Consider the following 21,129-nt stretch of genomic DNA (forward strand, 5'->3'; position numbering starts at 1 on the left):
ATCGTGTAAGGTCTCTCAGCGGATTGTACGCTACTTCGGACATATAATGCGCCGAGATGATAGTCTTCAAAAGCTGATTGTTGAGGGCAAAGTCCAGGGAACCAGACAACGAGGACGAGTACCAACACGATGGATTGACATGGTGAACGGCCCCCTACAGAGTTCTCTCAAAGCAACCACATTGAAAGCCTTAGATAGGAAAGAATCGCGGAGTATGATTCATCGGGTAGAGGGCTGAATATTATGACAGTCACGACGCCTCAGTCATGAGGCAAAACGAAGAAGAAGATGTGAAGAACATCCCGGTATAGTTCGCGTCAATGAGATTTGTACAACAATGTGAGGAACACCATTGGTTTGCATTCCGAGGAACACAACGGGATAGTACTGGTCCCTGGGATTAGTACCACCATGTGAAGAAGACAATGGCTTTGCGTTTCGAGGAAAACCACGGATCCGGGTTTTACCTGTCATTAGTACCCCTGTGTGAGGAACACCACGGGTTCGTACTGGTCCCTGTGATTAGTACCACTATGTCATGAATTCCATGGGTTTGCGTTTAGAGGAAAGCCACAGGTCTGCCGTTTACCTGTCATTAGTACCACAATGTGAGGAACACCGTAGGTTTGCGTTCCGAGGAACATCACGAGTCTGGGATTTACCTGTCATTAGTATCCACTATGAGGGGAACACCACGGGATAGTATGGGTCCCTGAGGTTTGTACAACTATGTGACGAACACCATGTGATTGCGTTCCGAGGAACACCACAAGTCCAGGTTTTACCTGTCATTATTACCCACTATGTGAGGAACACCACGAGATAGCGCGGGTCCCTGCAATTAATTCTCCCTCTGTGAGGAACGCCACGTGATAGTACGGGTCCCAGATATATGCAAACATTTATAAGGAACACCATGGGTTTGCAATCCTAGGGATGCCACTGGTCTGTGTTTTACCTGTCATTAGTACCCACTATGTGAGGAACACCATGGGATTGCGTTCCGCAGCACACCATGGGTCTGAGGTTTACCTGTCATTAGTACCCACTATGTGAAGAACACCACGGATAGTATGGGTCCCTGACATCAACTATGTGACGAACACCATGGGTTCGCGTTATCAGGAACACCATGGGTCCGAGATTTACCTGTCATTAGTGCCCACTGTATAAGGAACGCTACGGGATAGTACAGGTCCCTGTTATTAGTACCACAATGTGTGGAACAAAACGGGATAGTACGGGACCCTGTGATTAGTTCGCACTATGTGCGGAGCACCACTGGATAGTACGGTTCCCCGAGATATGCACAACTTTGTAAGAAACACCACGGGTTCGCATTCCTAGGAACACCACGGGTGTGAGGTTAATCTCTCATTAGAACCCACTATGTGAGGAACACCATGGGATTGCATTCCGAGGAACACCATGGGTCTGGGATTTACCTGCTATTAATACCCACTATGTGAGGAACACTACGGGATAGTACGGGTCCCTGACACCTATACAACTACGTGATGAACACCACGGCTTCACGTTCTTAGGAACACTACGGGTCTGGGGTTTACCTGCCATTAGTACCCGCTATGTGAGGAACACCATGGGATTGCGTTCCGAGGAACACCATGGGTCTGGGATTAACCTGTCATTGGTACCCACTATGTGAGGAAACACTACGGGATACTACGGGTCCCTGAGACTTGTACAACTATGTGACGAACACCATGGGTTCGCGTTCTCAGGAACACCACGGGTCTGGGGTTTAACTGTCATTAGTACTCACTATGTGAGGAACACCGAGCGGTAGTGCGGGTCCCTATGAATATTACCACAATATGAGGAACACCACGGGATTGTACGGGACCCTGTGATTAGCGTGCACTATGTGAAGAAAACCACGGGATAGTATGGATTCCTGAGACTTGTACAACTCTGTGACAAACACCATGGGTTCGCGTTCCGAGGAACACGACATATCTGTGGTTTGCCTGTGATTAGTACCCAGTATGTGAGGAACACCACGGGATAGTACGGGTCCCTGTGATTAGTACTACAATGTGAGGAACACCACGGGATAACACGGGTCCCTGTTATTAACACCATAATGTGAGGAACACCACGGGATAGTACGTGTTCCTATGATTAGTATCACAATGTGAGGAACACCATGGGATTGCGTTCCGCAGAAAACCATGGGTCTGAGGTTTACCTGTCATTAGTGCCCACTATATAAGGAATGCTACGGGATAGTACAGGTCCCTGTAATTAGTACCACATTGTGAGGAACACCACAGGATAACACGGGTCCCTGTTATTAGTACCACAATGTGAGGAACACCGCGGATAGTACGGGTCTCTGTTATTAGTACCACAATGTGAGGAACACCACGGGATAGTACGTGTCCCTATGATTAGTACTATAATGTGAGGAACACCACGGGATAGTACGGGTCCCTGTAATTAGTTTCCATTGTTTGATTAACACCACGCAATACTACGGGTCCCTCTGATTAGTAACACTATATGAGAAACACCACGGTATAGTTTGGGTCCCCGAGATTTGTACAATTATGTGAGGAACACCATGCTTTTCTTTCCGAGGATACAACGGTATAGTATGGGCCTCTGTGATTAGTATCGCTATGTGAGGAACATCATTGATCCGCGTTCCATGGAACACAGCGGGTCTAGCTTTTACCTGTGATTAGTACACACCATGTGAAGAACACCACGGTATAGTTCGTGTCACTGAGATTTGTACAGCTGTGTGAGGAACACTATGGGTTCGCATTCCGAGGAACACCACGGTATTGTACGGGTCCCTGTGATTAGTACCATTATGTGATGAATAACATGGGTTTCCGTTTCGAGGGAACCCGCGGGTCTGAGTTTTACCTGTCGTTAGTACCACTATTTCAGGAACACGACGGAATAGTAGGAGTACCTGTGATTATTACCCCTGTGTGAGGAACACCATGGGTTTGCGTTCTGTGGGACATCACGTGACTGAGATTTACCTGTCATTAGTACCCCTATGGGCACTATGATTACTGTCCACTATGTCAGGAAAACTGCGGGGTAGAACGGGTCCCGGTGATTAGTACCCACTATGTGGGTAACACCATGGGTTTGCGTTGCCTATGGGTTGCGCCCTTATGTGTGGAGCACCGAAAGTTTACGTTACTTTTGAGAAATACCATGGTTCTTCTTTACTAGCGATATGTACCTTTATGTGGGGCCGTTCACCTAGATTTTCGACCTCATTAGGCAAAAAGCATCATCGTTTCAGGGATGTGCTTTGGAAGAAGCTCCTTGGTCAGTATATACCATTGTTATAATTTAGCTTCTGGGAAGGTGGGCCATCTTGTTCCACGTTCAGCTCTGAGCCCTAGACCACAGTTCATTCCCTTTTGCCCTTTAGTTTTAGCCCTTTTGCCATTTTGTCCTTTAACCATTTAACACTTTTGCACATTTGTCACTGTGCCATATTGATCTGTATCCTTTTTGTACTTTTGGCCTTTTGCAGTCACTCAGCTCTATGACCTGGTGTAACCTTTCAGCATTATGCCCCTAGGAATAAAGCACATATGTTAATCTTTACACCATCTCCTTTGTCCTATTAAAATAACGCGAATGGCCGTCATCCAGTTCCAGGCTCATCTCCTAAAGCCCATGGACCATATCTCATCTTGTCTGGCTAGGTTAAGCCTAAGGTCGAATCTCAAACTCGAGTCTATAACGCCCTCGTAAAGATTAAACCGGGCAACAAATCCATGCCTGTTAGCTTCAGCCAGTACTATTGGACATCAAACTTGAGTCTGTAAAGCTAATGACCTTGTAAGGTTAAGCCTAAGGTTGAATCCAGGGCCTGTGACGTCAGGCCCCAAGTCAAATCCGTGCCCGTTAGTTTAAGCTTGCACTCTTGGCCAAGCCCTACTTTAAAATTCTCTCCCTCCCCAATGTAAGGTCATGTGAGGTTAATCATTTTATCTAGGCATACTTATTACATTATGTATCTTCATCATTTACTGAAAACTTTAATTTCATGAACATTCATGAAATTCATGTCACCTTCACTATAAGAATCATGATCGAATAACTGTAAGAATGATCATTTTAGGCCGTTAAGAAGATTTGTTAATCTATATTCATTATAGAAGACAGACAAATGATGGTTTAAATTTACATTAATTAGATACGTTTCTTAATTAGACAAGCTCGGGGTTGTTGAGTGAACACAGACAGTGATTAATATCTAAAACTGCGCTTGTCGCTTCATGTGCTCAATAATATACTGTACTCTCCATAATGCAGTATGAGCTATGAGCTATGGTACCATTCTGTCACTTAACAAGGCTAGGCTATTTCCATTGAGCACTATCTGTCTTCTTAAATAGAGCATCCTATGTCATTAAACCCTATTATTAACACTCAATCATTTACATCCACATACATTACTTTTAACGTAACTTATTTTTATATCATAAGTTTAGTCCCTAATGCACATTTCAGTCACCCTGAGTCAGCACGTGTCCCGTTGCCTACTAGGCACTGTGTCCTCCAAGCGCATTGATAACTTATTCCATGTGTGATGGCATCGACACGTATAAGGCGCGAATGGTGTCCTGGGGTATAGCCATCCATGCTGCATTCAAATGGTTCCACAGTTCATCTTTGGTGGCTGGCATTGTGTCACAGTTCCACACCCGTCCTTTACACATTTTCAATTAGCGACAAGTCCGGTGATCAGGTTCGCCAGGGCAATAGTCTGACATTCTGTGACAAGAAAAAAACACGTGTTCATGCAGCGATATGTGGTCGTGCATTGTCCTGCAGAAATAAACCGTCTGGGGTGTCGTGCAGAAAGAGTATGGTTACGGGCGCCAGGATGTCATTCACGTAGGTCAAACTGGTAACATTAACCTGGACACGCATCAACTGTGATTCATGGTTGTACCCAATAGAACGCCACACCATAATGCCTTGACTTGGCGCTGTATGTCTTGTGTGAATTTAATCAGTGTGATGCCTCTCCCCCAGTCTGCGGCGAAGCAAAATTCGGCCATCATTTTGAAATAGACAGAACCTGGATTCGTCTGGAAACACTATCTGCTGCCATTCCTGTCCCCAGCGACGTCGTTCCATACACCATCGCAGTCTAGCATGTTTATGCACATTAGTCAAAGGTAGGCGGAGAAGTGGGCGACGTGCCGGTAACCCAGATCATAATAAACTGGGACGGTCTGCCACTCCTGAAAGTACGATATGTTACTCTGTTCCACCATTGCGCCAGAGCCGAGGAGGACACATATCTGTGCTTCAGTGCCATTCGGGTGAGGTGTCGATCTTCTCGGGGTTGGGGGTCCTGGTTGGTGCGACCGGACCCATCTGGTCATATTCTACAGTCTTCTGTGAACGTTCTGTACACACCCGTTGCACTGCCTTCACACTTTTTTGCACATGAGCTGCAATATCCCAGATAGATGTATCACGTTCTCTCATGCCTCCTTCAGAATCACTCATTTGACAGTACTTTTCTTGCATACGTCTGCGAGGCATCCTGCACGTCTCCTCAAGTTACAATGATCCAGTACCTTCGGTAGACAGCGACAACGAGAGCCGCAGGCACAGTTTACCAGCCGATGTTGGTGCGCAGAAATATCAATGTGGACCTTGTACCTGAGAGTCGACATGGTTCAAATGCTAATCGTTTCTATAGAACATACTGTTCCACATGTCTTGTGAATATGAACTTCCTATCTCTAGTCTTTCAAGCTGTTGTGGATATTAAGGACATCAGTGTATTTCAAACATTCACAAAATTTTCCAACACCAATAAGTAGATGAGAAGCGGTAAGAATCTGTAACACAAAATAGTAGATAATATTATTTCAAGAATAAAGTCCTTTTGAAAAGGAAAATAATATTTAAAAAAGGTACTTAAATTTTTATGATGGAAGTTGATTCAGTCCTGGCTGTCAAATCTCACGATTGGTCCCTTTAGCACACTTTAGGGTGTGGTGGGATCTCCCCTCTTAGTAGCACAATCCGGAAGGAACATCGCTATTAAGGTGCACCCCGATGAATGTAGAGATTCATGTTGCAAGCAGCATGATGATTACCCTTGTACCTTGTCTTGCAGGCTTCTTGTAACAGTAGGCTTCCTCACACACATACACACACACTGAAACTAAAACAGAACATTAATATGTGCTCCAACCCCGCCTATTTAAATGTCAGTCGACACTTAACATACGGGTTCAGATGATTTATGCATACCACACGTGTTCTGGGATTAATATTGTAGTGGTTATGTCTTGCAGAAGACGAAATAAGGTGTTCTCTTCATGAGACATCACGGCTAATGTACGTCGCTAGGCGTAGAATATCTTGTAGAATTGTAGTGGGAAAGTGAAGTGAAGTTGTGCTCCTAAGTAGAGCAGTATGAAGGCAGTAGAGTAAAAGCTGAGTAAGTTGAGCGTCGATTTCTCACTGCCTTTTTCAGTTCTCAGCCTAGAACATGTGATTAGTTGGAAACCAATCATAAATTTTCTTCATGTATTCTTTAAAAATCATGGTTCGAAACTGGTCTTGTGAATAGTTCTGAAAATTTGCCGGGCAGTGCTAGCCTTGAAAAAGTTAACTGTTCATATCTGTCGCATGCTAAGCTCCTGACCAGTACGAGAAGCGGAACGGATCGCCACGCGGCCATGCAGCGATGAGTTTAAAGGCGACTTGCTCCAAGGTTATCAGATCCTGGCCTTCACCTCAACTGGTATAAATGGCCCACTGACCGAATTAAATTAGGATTTTGCGGCAGTCTCAATGTTAACTGTGATTATGCCATATTAGGATACAATATGTTGTAGATGAAGGATTTCTTTCCACAGTATATACTACTGTATAAATGATACAAAGTATTGAAAGTGTGTTATTTTGATATATTGATGCGTTGTTGCATTAGTAATATAATTTTTAGAATCCTGTGTATAATTACATTTTCAGTATGAATTGTGCAGATCTTTAAAATGGTACTATCTGTGGATTTGTACAGTGCTTTCGCAGCGTCATTCTACATTATTAACAGTTAACTTTTCTTAGATGCTCAGCTATCTTTTAGCTGTTAATTTTAATACTATAATTCGTTTTACGGTAAAATAATGATAATCATTATTTTACTATTTGTTAATAGATATTTCACCCAAGTGTCATTGAAATGTGTTTGATCCAACCCAGTCTCTTCACTTTCGAGAAAAAATGACCCGTGAGTATTTCTCTATACCCAGATACCTTTGATCCACTATTCCCGTTTACAGCATATACCCTGCAGTTTAGTAGTATTTTCGTACGCTTCTCTGAGTATTGGCTTCCAAATATTCCGTTGGATAATTCTGGACGGGTTTATCTTCACACAAGGGCGTACTTTGTTTCTTAATATGGATAGATCTGTGTTGATATAGGTCAATCTAAGTTCATAGAACTTTTGTGATAAAATCTATTTCTTGATTGTTGTCTCTTTTTCTCTGTCCCTCAGTGGGATTATTTATTTGTTGTATCGGGTGGTACTGAATGTTCACATTGTCAACAAATGTTAGTTGAAGTGAATTGTTTTTGAGTGTTTTACTCTGAATGAAGTTCTGTTAGGTTAAACTTGCGTTAGCTTGATCACCTCAAGAATCATGTCTCTGGCAGTTTCCTGAGTTGGGTTCTTTCGTGGCATTACTTCGGACTGTGCTGCAAGGAGATAAGCATAAACTTGGAAGCATGGTCTATCGTAATTACAATGCCGATATGCTTGATAAGTCTCCTAAGTGGATTCTTGGTGAAAGACATTCGCAGAAGGTGCGAAGAAGGGCTACCTCGACCCTAGAACCGAAGAGCATAGGTAGGCAGCCCATCTTGACTTCAAGGGAGGAAATCATGCTCTGCATAGAATTTTTAAAGATGTGCATTTGGGGCTCTACTTTACTCTTTACTTTTCCAAAGTAACCCCATGTATCGTAACATTTTCGACATGTATATGAAAGGTTATGTCCAAATGTGCATGTAAATCTGAGGAACTGTAAACACCGAATTTTTAAAATAAAAACTTAATTTTTAACGTAATGTTTGAAATTACATATTAAGATGCACTCACAGTAAGTATTGGAAGAGAAGGAATTCAAGCAGCGAGCTCGATAGCTGCAGTCGCTTAAGTGCGGCCGGTATCCAGTATTCGGGAGATAGTGGGTTCGGACCCCATTGTTGGCAGCCCTGATTATGGTTTACCGTGGTTTCCCATTTTCACACCAGGAAAATGCTGGGGCTGTACCTTAATTAAGGCCAGGGTCGCTTCCTTCCCAGTCCTAGCCCTTTCCTGTCCCACTCTCGCCATAAGACCTATCTGTGTCAGTGCGACGTAAAGCCAATAGCAAAAAAAATGAATTCATGCAATTGCTTCTTTGTGGTACTGAACAACTGGCCGTTTAGCTGTCGGCCTGCATTTGGGAGATGCTGGGTTCGAACCCTCTGTCGAGAGCCCTGGAGTGCATGTTTTCTATGGTTTCACATTTTCACAGCAAAGAAATGGTGCAACTGTACCTTAATTAAGGCCGCAGTTGCTTCCTTCCCACTCCTAGCCATTTATAGCTCATCATCGCCATACCACCTATCACTGTCGCTGTGATAGAGAAATGGAAGAAACCATTAAGTAAACAAAATGCCGTAGGTTATGTTCAATTAACTTTCATTAATGAATATTAAATTTATGATACTAACTGGCCACTGTTCTTTGACTGATAATTACATTCAGACTTTTCACCTTTTGTCTCTTTCATAAACCAAGGAAACTAAATGTTATGTACGTAGTCAATGAAGAGTTACGTTCTCATAAGTTCAGTATATTCATAGTTTAGGAATATTTGTTGCTTCAGTAAGACTGTTGTAATTAGGATACATCTAAATGTGGCTTAGAATTATTGTACAATAGTTATTTTATTAGTAAATATCATTCTTCCTTTACTATTACTAAATTTTTCATTGTAGGGGAAATTTCTCCTTAGAAATTTAGTTATCACTAGAATTCTATTGTTCCTGTTAACCTGTTGTAAATAGGATAATGCAAGTCCGGTTTAGAGTTGAAGAGTAGCTATGTTAATTAGTTAGTAAGTTGCTTGCTTTGGAAAGGCCAGAAATCTCATGACATCAGAGATATGTGTGAACTTATCTACCAGGTTACATCCAACAGGGATGGTGTTGACGTCATTGTGTGCACAAACCTCCAAGATTGATTTGCTGAGGTTCAGCGCTATTCAGATAGCCTTATGTCAATTACACTCGAGATTGCATCCTCTCGGACTTGTGTTTTCTATGTCACAATCTGGCTGTGATGACTTTGATAAGGAAAAGCATTGGCAGGAGCTACGATATCATGTTGCAGCATGTCCTGAAGATGAGTTTCAACTTCTCTGTGTTGATCTTTATGTGCATGTTAGTCACACTAAGAATCTTTATAGCTGCCATGGTGGTAATACCTTCGGTATCTGATATGATGATGGAACTCATATTTTAGGTTTCACTTGTGGCGACTGCAGCAACCAAATTGACCTTATCGTTGTTCAGCACAGTAATCTCCGACTAACAAAGGATGTGAATGTCATATCGTCTAACTGTGTACCACCTCTGCATAAGGTAGGCATAGCGGATTTAAGAATCTCTATGCATCGTAGAAGTGCAGGGATACATGCCCCCGAGAAGATCAAGTGGTGAATTTTCCTCCCGTTGATAGGAATGCAGTTGACAAAATGTGGACACAGTTTACAGATCTTTCACTTCCACCGTCACAGTAAACTTGGGTACGACATAACCTAGTTCCTACTGTATTGAAAATCAAACGTTCTTATGGATCACTCCAGTTCAAGAACAGGTGTCTAAAATGACAAAGACATGCTGTATATAAATTGGCTTTCACAAAAGAATCCAGAACACAGGGAAAGAATTATCTTTACCGAACGTGTGGCTAAGAAATCTGTCGCTGAATCGAGGCGCTCTCACTGTAATGACCTGTGCACGAGGTGTATCAGAACTGTACTGACAAAGAAATCGGGGATGCTCTTCGACTAATATTGAGGATGATATTGCAGTTGGAGTGCCGGGCAATGCTTCTTTTTTAGGAAATAAAGTATTTACTGTACTTGCTAAACCAGAGTCAGCCACTGTCCGTTGCTGTGCGTCAGAATAGGGAAGGGATGGGAAGTGGAAAGAGGCAGGCATCAGTAACGCTCGGTGCGAATGCACAAGTTTCTCGTTCATTTCGCATAGTTGCTTCCGAGCTCCGGTAGGCAGTGTACCGTTTGTTCTACACAAATTGACTACTATGTGATCCCCATAGAAAGGGAAGACATACTTGTACCAAGAATACAGGCAGCTTTTTAAACTGTTCGCTACACACTTCACATCCTGGGCAGAGTCCAAACGTCACCCTCTGCTACATTATTGTGAACTATGCACCAAAATAGGAGGGGGCCATATAGAACGTCTACTGTAATCAAACCATTGGGCGTGTTGATTCCTTCGTTCAGTATTTCATTGAATTTACATTGCTGTGAGTGAATGAATACACGTTTTCGAGCATGTTAATTAATATAGAATATTACTGTGACAAACAAATGAGAAGAGAAACATTCTAGTGCTTTCCCTGACTAACATGATTGTCTTAAATACAGTGTGTTCTTTAATTGTGTGTGCAGTTACGGCTATTTAATATATGAACTGTGGATATTGCCTGTTAGAGACAATCCTATCGAAATCCTATGAGGAACCATTATCTCTGTCTGCATCATACACTCCACAACTCCTCCCTACTCTTGTCTTCCCTGAAACACGGCAGCAGCTCGTCAATTTGAATCGCGCACCCGGAAGTAACAATTTAAAACTATTTTCTCAAAAATAATAATTTTCCCCGCCAGGCTGATTGAACGATTGTTCTTACCATAACACGAAGAGCATCCTTGAATATTTGTCGGTATAGTTCTGATAATCTCTGTACACCACCGAACCCAAAGGAAAGAGAAGGGAACTGTTTCCAGTTGACCAAAATTGACACAAGTATTGAGCACACTGTGTACATTAGAGGCAAGGATGGCCAGTGATTACAGGACAAACAAGAAATCATCGAACATTAGCAACAATATTTGTAGAGATTTCCTGCATTGAATTATCTCATCACCCTAATCCTGATGGTGAGTCCCATCTTATGCATCACATCGAAGGAAGTGGAGAGTGCCATTGGGAGTGTGAAGAACCAAAACGCGCCAGGACCAGATGACTTTCTAACAAACTTCTGGAAATTATATCAATTTAAAGTACTCATTATCAACTAGCTGACAAGCTTGTTCATTGAAAGAGTTGACTGGCTCTGTTCCCAGTCATTGGGCTGTAAACATCTTTTTGCCTATTTTGAAGCAAAATGACGATTCAGCAGAATGTGCAAATTACCGTCAAAATTGCACCCAATTGTACATGAGAAGATCTTTGAGAGCATCCTTCATTATTGACTGGGTGAAATCGCCGGCATTATTGCTATACAATGCATCTTCATTAAGGGTGCTGGAAGAACTCATGCAATTTTCACTGCCAGAATGCTAATTGAAAAGCACTGAGAGTACCAGCAGGCAGTGTACATTGCCTTCCTTGATACTTTCGGCCGTGTTCCACATCGTGTGATCTGGTCTGCAGTCGTGACCATGGTGTACCACAAATGCTTATAATTTGGATTAAGATGCTACACACGAATACCAGAGGTTATATATGTTGCGCTGTCAACGTCTCGTGAAGCTTCTCAGTGAAAATTGGTGTGTACACCAATGTTCCACTCTGTCCCCATTGCTCCTTGTCCTCAGCATAGACACCACCACATGGGACCTGCAAAGGAGTGTTCCTAGGACTCCCTTATAGGCAGATGATGCTGCACTTGTTGATAGACCCAGAATGTGATTGCGGCATCAAGTTGAGGATTGAATACCTGTTTCCCACAATACAACCTTAGAATATAAAAGGAAGAGTGAATACTTGGAGTCATCCGAACCATCTAATGGCTCCGTCCAAATTGATTCAGGTACCTAGGATCTTGCCTACAGATTAATAGTGGGGTAGTTGTTGAAGTGCGAATTATGATAAAGGCAGCATGGATGAGATGGAGGGAAGTCACAGGCACACACAGTGACTGAAGTAAAACACTAACGTCTGAAGTTCAGAATATAATGCATGTTACTACGTCTTGCTGCTTTGTATGGTGTTGAATGTCGACGGACTGAGAAAGGTATGGATTAGCAATTACACAACATGGAAATGTGTATACGCCATTAGACAATTGGTATTGCAGTCCTGCATCACGTAAAAAAAGACACTGTTCACCAGCAAATGTGCATAGGATATGTCACCAATGGTTTGGTCAGTGCCCTTTGGCTCTACCAGACGCAGTTGGCAATTTCATCCAATCTTTTGAAATTACTTTGCAATGTCCACATGGACCTACTATAAAAATACATTGAAAATATTTTACAAAAATTTAAAACTAGAAATGCTGCTGGGAATGGTAAAATTTCTGGGCATATACGAAAATCAATTCTTTGAGATATTGATTAGTGTATGTGTGAATCAGCTAGACCAGATGAATGAATAATTAGTGTAGTAGCACCCTGTGTATAAAGAAAAGGTGCTAAACTTCAGTAATTAAACACGAGTCAACTTGTCTTGTGTTGCATGTAAGCTCTTGGAATGCATTATTTCTGATTATATCACACACATTTACGAATTTACCAACTGGTTCGATATAAGGTAGTTCAGGTTTCGGAAAGGTTATTCCACTGAAGCCCATCTTGTAGATTCCAGCAGGATATAGCAGATATATTAGATTCATGTGGTCTAGTCTGTCACGATTGACATATCTATAAGGGTTTTCATACGGTAGATCTCGGGAAACTACTGACAAAAATTAGTGTGGTTGGGATAGATAAAATAGTGGCTAAATGGGTGACTATAAAGACGTGGCCAAATTATTAAACATTAAAAATTGAGAATTGAACACATAAGATGTTACCAATTTTTAAGTTGATGATTTTAGTACTTGGTATGCACCCCTTTAGCTTTCATGAGTGACTTGATTTGACTGGGCGTACCCTCAAACAGTATTTTACACTGACTCTTTAAATCGTCACCATGACACCAGATCTGAACGAGCTTCTCAATAAAGCCAATTTTTGTCGTTGTATTCGTTTTTCGGACTTTTCTTTGCTATCGCCCAAGGATGTTCTATGGGGTTCAAGTCTGGACTGTTCGTAGGCTTTGTGGCAAGGAGGCCCATCTTGCATAAAAGTAAATTCACTTTGGCGAAACCATTCATGCACCTGAGCTGTCAAACGGGTTCTTAATGCTATATCGTTCACGTCTCATAGTTCCTTCTACAATATATAATCGTCCACAGCCGTACCAAGGAAACACACTCCAGACCATCACTGAAGTTGGATGTTTCACTCTCTGCTTCACTCAATCTAGATGGAATGCTTTTCCTTTTCTTCTGACACATGGACTTGTCTATTATTAGGCACGAAATACCTATTCGCCGCTAAGACAAACATGAAATAAATGAAACAAATAACCTAGCATTAAGTGCAACAAGCTGTACGGTTTGAAAGAGAAATTTAATACATTTACTGCACTGTACGGTTACATCACTCAGATTGGTTTAAAAATGGAATAATGAATGATAATTTAGAAATTACAGTAATTATCATCGACTTCCCTGTTTCCGTTCGTCAGAGAACCAATTCTGGAGAGTCTTGGCTCACTGAAACATCTTTTCAGCCATAGCAGGAGTAATCTTCTCTTTTCTTAGAGGTCGTTTTGCTCTCAATCTGGCATTAATTAGCTCTCGTCTCAAAGTCCTGGTTGGTACCAAAGACCCATACTCTTATAATTTCATACGTAAATCCAAACTAATAACTTGACAAATTAATCAGTTTTGCTTCCTCCTTGGGGTTAGTTTCTTCTTTTGCCCACAGTTTCCGACACGTTGTAGACATTTTGTCTTCCCCTTATCTTCACATTTTAAAATTCCTGCTGTGAATAACGTTTCTAAACAAGTAGCTCTCTGGCGAAAGGTCATTTTATCTCCCCATAACCTCAAAATTTGACTGTTCTCTAGTACCACTCTTAAGACATGTCAACTGAACTCGTGAATAGTATTAATAACGCACGTAACTTACAGAATGCACAGTCTTAACCAAAGGTCGCATTATTTACTTCCATACAGCAACAATATGCAGATATAGATGATAAACAACGGAATATGTTCACTAACAAAATATGACACAAAACCATGTGAATAATTAAATTACATTCTGGTTTTCACTGTATCCACTATATGAAAAAATAGAATAATGTGGGCAGGGATATCCCAGGTGGTAACTTTACCACCAAACTATGTTTAAGGATTAAGCTATAAAGGTCAATATTTTACATAAAGATAGAAATATACCTCTTACCATTAAAATTTGACCACGTCTGGTGTTTTTGTAGAAAATAGAACTCAGAGCATTCGAGTAGGTGAAGCTTTATGTGATTCTGTAACAATTATGGGATCGGGTCGCACAGGGCAGTACAGTGAGATCTCTATTTTCTGATATATATAAACAATATGAATAATGAACTGAAAACTGATGAAGCTCTTTGTAATAAATAAGTTTCAGGATTGTGAGTAACTGCAAAAAGACCTTGACAATATTTTAAGATGGACATCGGGCAGTGCTATATGGGTAAATGGGGTGAAAATTCATGTTTTGTGCTTCACAAATAGAAAGAGTCCTCTCTGGTTTAATTATTGTGTTGATGGGGTAAAAGTTCTTCAGGGGATCTCTATAAGTACCTAGTTATTCATAATAAGGATATATTTTCCTTGTGGTAATCATATAAACATTTCGAAAATGAAATTTACAGGTCTCTTGATATGATTATGAGCTTATTTAGGGGTTGTAAAGGAGAGTATGAGACCATCACCAGTATTACTGAATTAGAGAACAGGAAATAATACACATTTCTTGTGGATGATTTGTGACAAAAGAGTTGTGTTATAGAGATGTTGCAAAGATTCAGCTGGGAAGACTTGGAGAAAGGAGACAAGCTGTTCGATTAAGCAGTATATTCTGAGATGACATTGGAGAGATGGCTTGGAATAACATTAGTTGATGAATACATTTAAGTCATGTTCTTAAAATGTAGGAAAGGTCACAACATGAAGATAAGTTGGAATTCATGGGTACTAATTTTGGGAGATGTTCACTTATAGGAAGATGATTTAGTGATTGAAATAATTTACCGTGAGAGTTTTTTCATATATTTCCACAATCTTTTTCTACATAAACAACCAACAACATCCCTAAATGCTGTTGTTTGATTGATTCATTGATTGATTCATTGACTGATTGATGTTTTCTGGTCTTAATGTGATGTACAGAGAGGGATTATGGATATTTCCATGCTTGTGATTTAAGCGTTGTCCACTTGTTGGGAAAGTGGTGGGAATTATGTGGGATTATTTGATATTACAGTGAAGTGTTTTCGGAAAGAAAGAACATGGAAATGAACAACGAGGTGAAAGTGAAGTCATGTATTGGAAGATGGGAACAGGGGAATGTGAATATAAAAGGATGAAGATAATAGCTAGTTATTGTGGTATTAGGGATCAATAGAAAGAGATACAGAAGCAAGGAATAGAATTGGGTAATGATATGGAGATAGCGTTTATTATTATTTATTTTACTTAAATTGTACATGTACACATGCACAGAAGTGCCTCCACCCACACCTGTACATATACTCTGCTGAATATGCCCAAATATGTAGGTAATTTTAAATTTACATATTTACAAATGTTCCTCCTTTTCTATGCTACCATGTCTACTGCTATGCAACAGTGTGTTCCTTTTCATGCTCGTATCTATCTTATCAGTTGTTTGAAAAGCAGAGGCAAAAGGAACTCAGGTTAAAACGCAGCAGGTCATTATGCAAGTTAGGTTCCCAAGAGGGTAAAAATAAAATAAATAAATGCAATGTAAATTTTAATGTAATAGAAGTTGTCTACTATTATTTGAAGTAGCTGCACAAGTTGTATACATGTTGATTATGTTTGTAATACAGAAGATATTATGAGTAAAATTTTGTAAATTATATACATATATTAAGGATGAACTGTGTACTTAATAGAAAATAATAAAACAACATAAATTGTGTAATACTGTATTTACAAAATTGTCGTCTTTCTGTTCTTTTAAAATTTAGTGCTTGATAATAATGTATTTTTGTGTACCATTTGCCACAAAGGTAGACACCTCTCTTGCATTTAAAGTGATTTTGATTAGATTGTTACTTTCCATTACATATTTTTAAATGGGGGTAAATTAATTATACTCTTCTTGTGCCACTATGAAAATAATTTTTTCAGCTGTTTCTTGTTTAGGCCTATATATTTTTCCTCTTCTTTATTCTACTTTTCTTATTTCTTACTTATAGCCTTCTGAAGATGCTAAGGAGGAAATATTCATAGAAGAACATACTGATGATCAGCTCTTGCCGTACATCAAAGGAGAAACAAAGTACGTACACTACAAATTCTATACCATATGGAATATATTGTACCTATTCACAGCTGTGTCCTGTATTGTTTGGTTTATCTCCAAAAACTGGCCATTTTCATCAGTTTAATCTTTCCTTTCACGGTTACATTTAAACGCAAATATCTTAAAACTCTCTTCGTAAAAATTATCGGGAACTTTAAGATCATATTTAATGTTCCATCATGTTGTTTTATTGAATATATATCTACAAAAAAGAATCTCTGGTGAAGCTAGTTATTTTTGAAGGGTATTTGTTTACAATACATTTAAGCAACTATGAAAAAGTGTTCTTTCTTTCACTTTCTCTGCATCATTTGTTCATCACATTCTTATCATCTGAAATGCCTCCTGAAACTAATGCTTCCAGATATTCTGAGTAAGTTTCTTTTACGTTCATACCAACAGTGACACACAGAAAAAGCGGTGTTTGTAGATTATAAATTACATCTACAAATTCAAAATTGTTAAGCTTTATGTACATTGTAAACCATAAAATTATTTCTAACATAATCAGTTTCATAAATCAATATGATGGCTGAGTTCAAGAATGTGATAACTCAGAGAATGTCATTTTTAAATTATTCGGTTAGATTCCTTGTGTATTATCATTTCTGTTCTCTTGTGTGTTATGTCAGATTCTTCCATTTGTGGACGCCAAAGCAAATAATGTGTTGTAGAAATGAAACCTTCAGATCAGTAGTGTTACATCTTCGATATATCATAGTTTTCAAATAAAACGTCTGCATTGTTGAAAGCGTAAAAAAAATATTGTGGTATTGAATTTATATTCATTCCAGTGTTGTGGTCACACTTGCTGCTTTATTTTAGTGTTCATTGTCACTCAGGTGCGTGTAGTGCGTTGATTGCAATCATACGCAGTTAGTATAAACTAATAAAATGGACAGCTACAAATGGAGTTTTAAATGTGTGCAGGTTGCCTAAAAATTCACAATTCTTTAAGTAAGTGAATTTATTATCTCGTAAAAGTAAATAAATAGGGGGTACATTATTGCTTCACGTCTTTAGGTTTAACCTTAAAGTGCTCTACACGTGACTCCCTAGTGGTACTAAGAAAGCAATAATTGTGGCTGCTGGACCTATCTTTTTAAAAATCTCCCTGCAGTGACAAAAGTATTTCATGGAAATAGCTGTTCTCAGAGCTACCAGACAAGAAACATTGGACCTTTCATCCGTGACTTCCAGCTTAACGTAGAAAGCATCAGCAGACCAAAATGTGACTACCTATCCAAAGTTATCCTGGATAATAAGATAGATTTTGTGGCTATACAGGAAACCCATACAGCCAATGAAGAAGAGTTTCGGAAAAGGGGCCGCATTAATGGTTATACAGCACTTGGTGCAACATATCACAGTGCACATGGTATGTTCTTAATAATATCCAAGATGCCTCACTGCTCTTTCAAAACGAAGAAAAAGACTTCCATTGTGTTGCTGTTCGAGTAGCAAATGTTACTTCTTTTAACATTTATTAACCCCCCAAAACACACAGTAGTCAAGTACCGTACTCCCGACTGCTCAACACCCTGCAGTTTATATAGGTGAATTCAACAGCCATCACGAACTATGGAAGTATTCGAATAACAGTGAATGTGGAGCGAAACTCGTAGAATGGGCAGAGATGAACAATCTCCATCTGATGTTTGACCCAAAAGATCTTGGTACTTTCCAATCAGCTGCATGGAATAGGGATTCCAAGCCTGACCTGTGTTTTGTTAGCTGCAATGAGGGAGGACAGCCCTTACATACCAGTCGTAAAGTGTTAATACATTTTCCCTACAGTCAACATCGCCCCATTATAGCGAATATTGGCATCAACATTCCTGTTGTACGGTCAATACCACATGCTCGGTGGAACTTCAGAAAAGCAAATTGGTCAAGATTCACCACTGAACTGGATAAATGTGTTCGGTGGATTGCTCCCAAGCACAATTACAAGCGTTTCGTAGATGCAGTTATGCTGGCGGCTAAGAAGAGTATGCCTGGAGGCCATAAAAATAATACATCCCTGGTTGGAATGTAGAGACTGATGTATTCTATAACGAATATCTGCAGACTGGTGATGAAGACATAGCTGATGAACTTCTTTCCAGCATGGATACTACTCGGGGAGAATGGTGAATTGAAACAGTGGAGAATATCGACTTAACTCATTCCAGTAGAAGACCTTAGGGTCTCCTCAGAAAACATGGAGGAAGGACACCTTTGGTGAAGCAACAACCTGGAGTTATTCCGGATGAAGTAGCATCTCACATCGTCACAACTTCCCAAACTCCATCAGATAAGAAACATACCAAATACATACGGAGCCAACTCCAAACTCTGAAATCAAGAACACCACGCACATCAAGGTATTCACAACCGCTTACGGTGCAAGACATCAATGCTGCTCTCAAAGACATTAAACCAAATAAAGCTCCAGATTTTGATGACATTCATCCAGAGTTTCGCGTTTAAGGAAGAATGCAAGAAGTTGGCTGGCAAGTTGTTTTTACCGACCTTCTACAGAACAGACAACACCTGGCAGTATTCAAGCGAATGAAAGTGATTTCTATCTTGAAACCAGATAAGCCTGCCAATGACCCAAGCAGTTATAGACCAATTTCCCTTCTTTTTGAGAGGCTAATCTGCAGCAGAATCAGCGCAACTATTTTCTAGCATATTCCACTTGATCAAGCCGGATTCATGCCCAATCGCAGCTGCTGCGATCAAGTGCTTTCACTGACATTCCATATGAAAGCAGGTTTCCAGAAACATCTCAAGACCTCAGCTGCATTCATTGATCTTAAAGCAGCATTTGACGCAGTCTGGAGGGAAGGATTAATTTACAAGCTTCTCCGAATTGTACCCTGTTGGACCATCGTGCAGGTTATAAGCAATATGCCCAATGACAGAGGATTTCGAGTGTATATAGGAAATAGTATGAGTAGAGAAAGGAAGCTCAAAAAAGGATTACCTCAAGGATCGGTACTGTTTCCCGTACTGTTCAATTTGTATATCTCCGATCTCCCAGATACATCATCACGAAAATTTTGTTATGCTGATTTCATAACACTAGCCACTCAACATCGAGACCTTAGTGTGACAGAAGAAGTGCTACAAAGAGACCTGATTTCACTTGAAACGTACTTCAAGAAATGGCAACTGAATCCTAACCCTAACAAAACAGAAGTGTCATGTTTTCACCTGAATAATCGCCAAGGTGGCATTAAACTTCACATACGTTTTTGTCACCAAGAACTTCGGCATAGCAGCTATCCCAAATATTTGAGGATTACTCTTGATCGCACACAATTTTACAAACAGCATCTTATGAATCTGTCCAGAAAGCTCAAAACATGTAGTATTATCCTTCAGAAATTGTATGGCTTCAGTTGGGGTTCATCAGCAAAGACTTTATGGTCTGCTTTGGGACTGGTTTTCTGGTGTGCTGAGTACTGTGCACCAGTTTGGCTGGATAGCCCATATACAAGACTAATTGATACTCAACTGAATGCTAGCATGTGGTTCATATCTGGTACTGTCCAGTCCATACCCCTTTATTAGCTCCCAATTCTGTCAGGTATAATGCCGCCTGATTTGAAAAGATCAAATGCTCCCATTCGAGAGTTGAAGAACATAGAAATGGACCCTCAACTGCCTGTTTTGGATGATATTCCTGTTCTCAAGATAAAGATGTTCAAGTCACGACATCCATCTTTGCATAATGCTGTCACATTGGCTGATGGGAATTTTCACCCTTTAGAAGAATGGAGAAGTCGCTGGAAATTTGCCACAGGCAGTTCCTTACACAACATCTTTTCTGGTGAACATCATCTACCGCGTAAGATTTGGACCACTCCGAATCGGCTGAGAACAAATCATGGACGATGCAGTGATGCCCTTTATAAGTGGAAATATATCCCATCACCAGAGTGCGACTGTGGTGCATCTAGGCAGACAATCTCCCATATTGTAAGTGAATGTACACTACATTCCTACACAGGTAGCCGGAGTGACTTTTTGGAACCAACAGAGGAAGCCATACAGTGGATCACCCAACTGGACATTCTGCTATAAAACATGTTTCTTGTCTGTGTATATTTGTAAATACTACATATTTGTATATATGTATCTAACTTGTTGCCCTATGCTAGTAATAATAATAATAATAATAATAATAATAATAATAATAATAATAATAATAGTAATAATAATAATAGGTAAATAACGTAGTGATATAATATTCTTTCAAAATTGTAATTATTGTCAATGACCTTACAAAGTACCACAAGTGTATGTCCTGTTTTAATACATTTAATTCAGTAGTGTTTTTGAACTGTAGTTGGGCCATTGCTAATTATTTTTTTGCTGTCACGCCTTTATTGTTCACTGTGTGAAATGATCTTTGATAATCCCTGGGAAATGATTTATAGTCTCGGATAGATGCTCTTAACCAAGCGCTTGTATTGGCAGGTCATGC

The sequence above is a fragment of the Anabrus simplex genome, chromosome X (assembly GCF_040414725.1).
Source record: "Anabrus simplex isolate iqAnaSimp1 chromosome X, ASM4041472v1, whole genome shotgun sequence".
NCBI classification, from domain to species: Eukaryota; Metazoa; Arthropoda; class Insecta; order Orthoptera; family Tettigoniidae; genus Anabrus; species Anabrus simplex.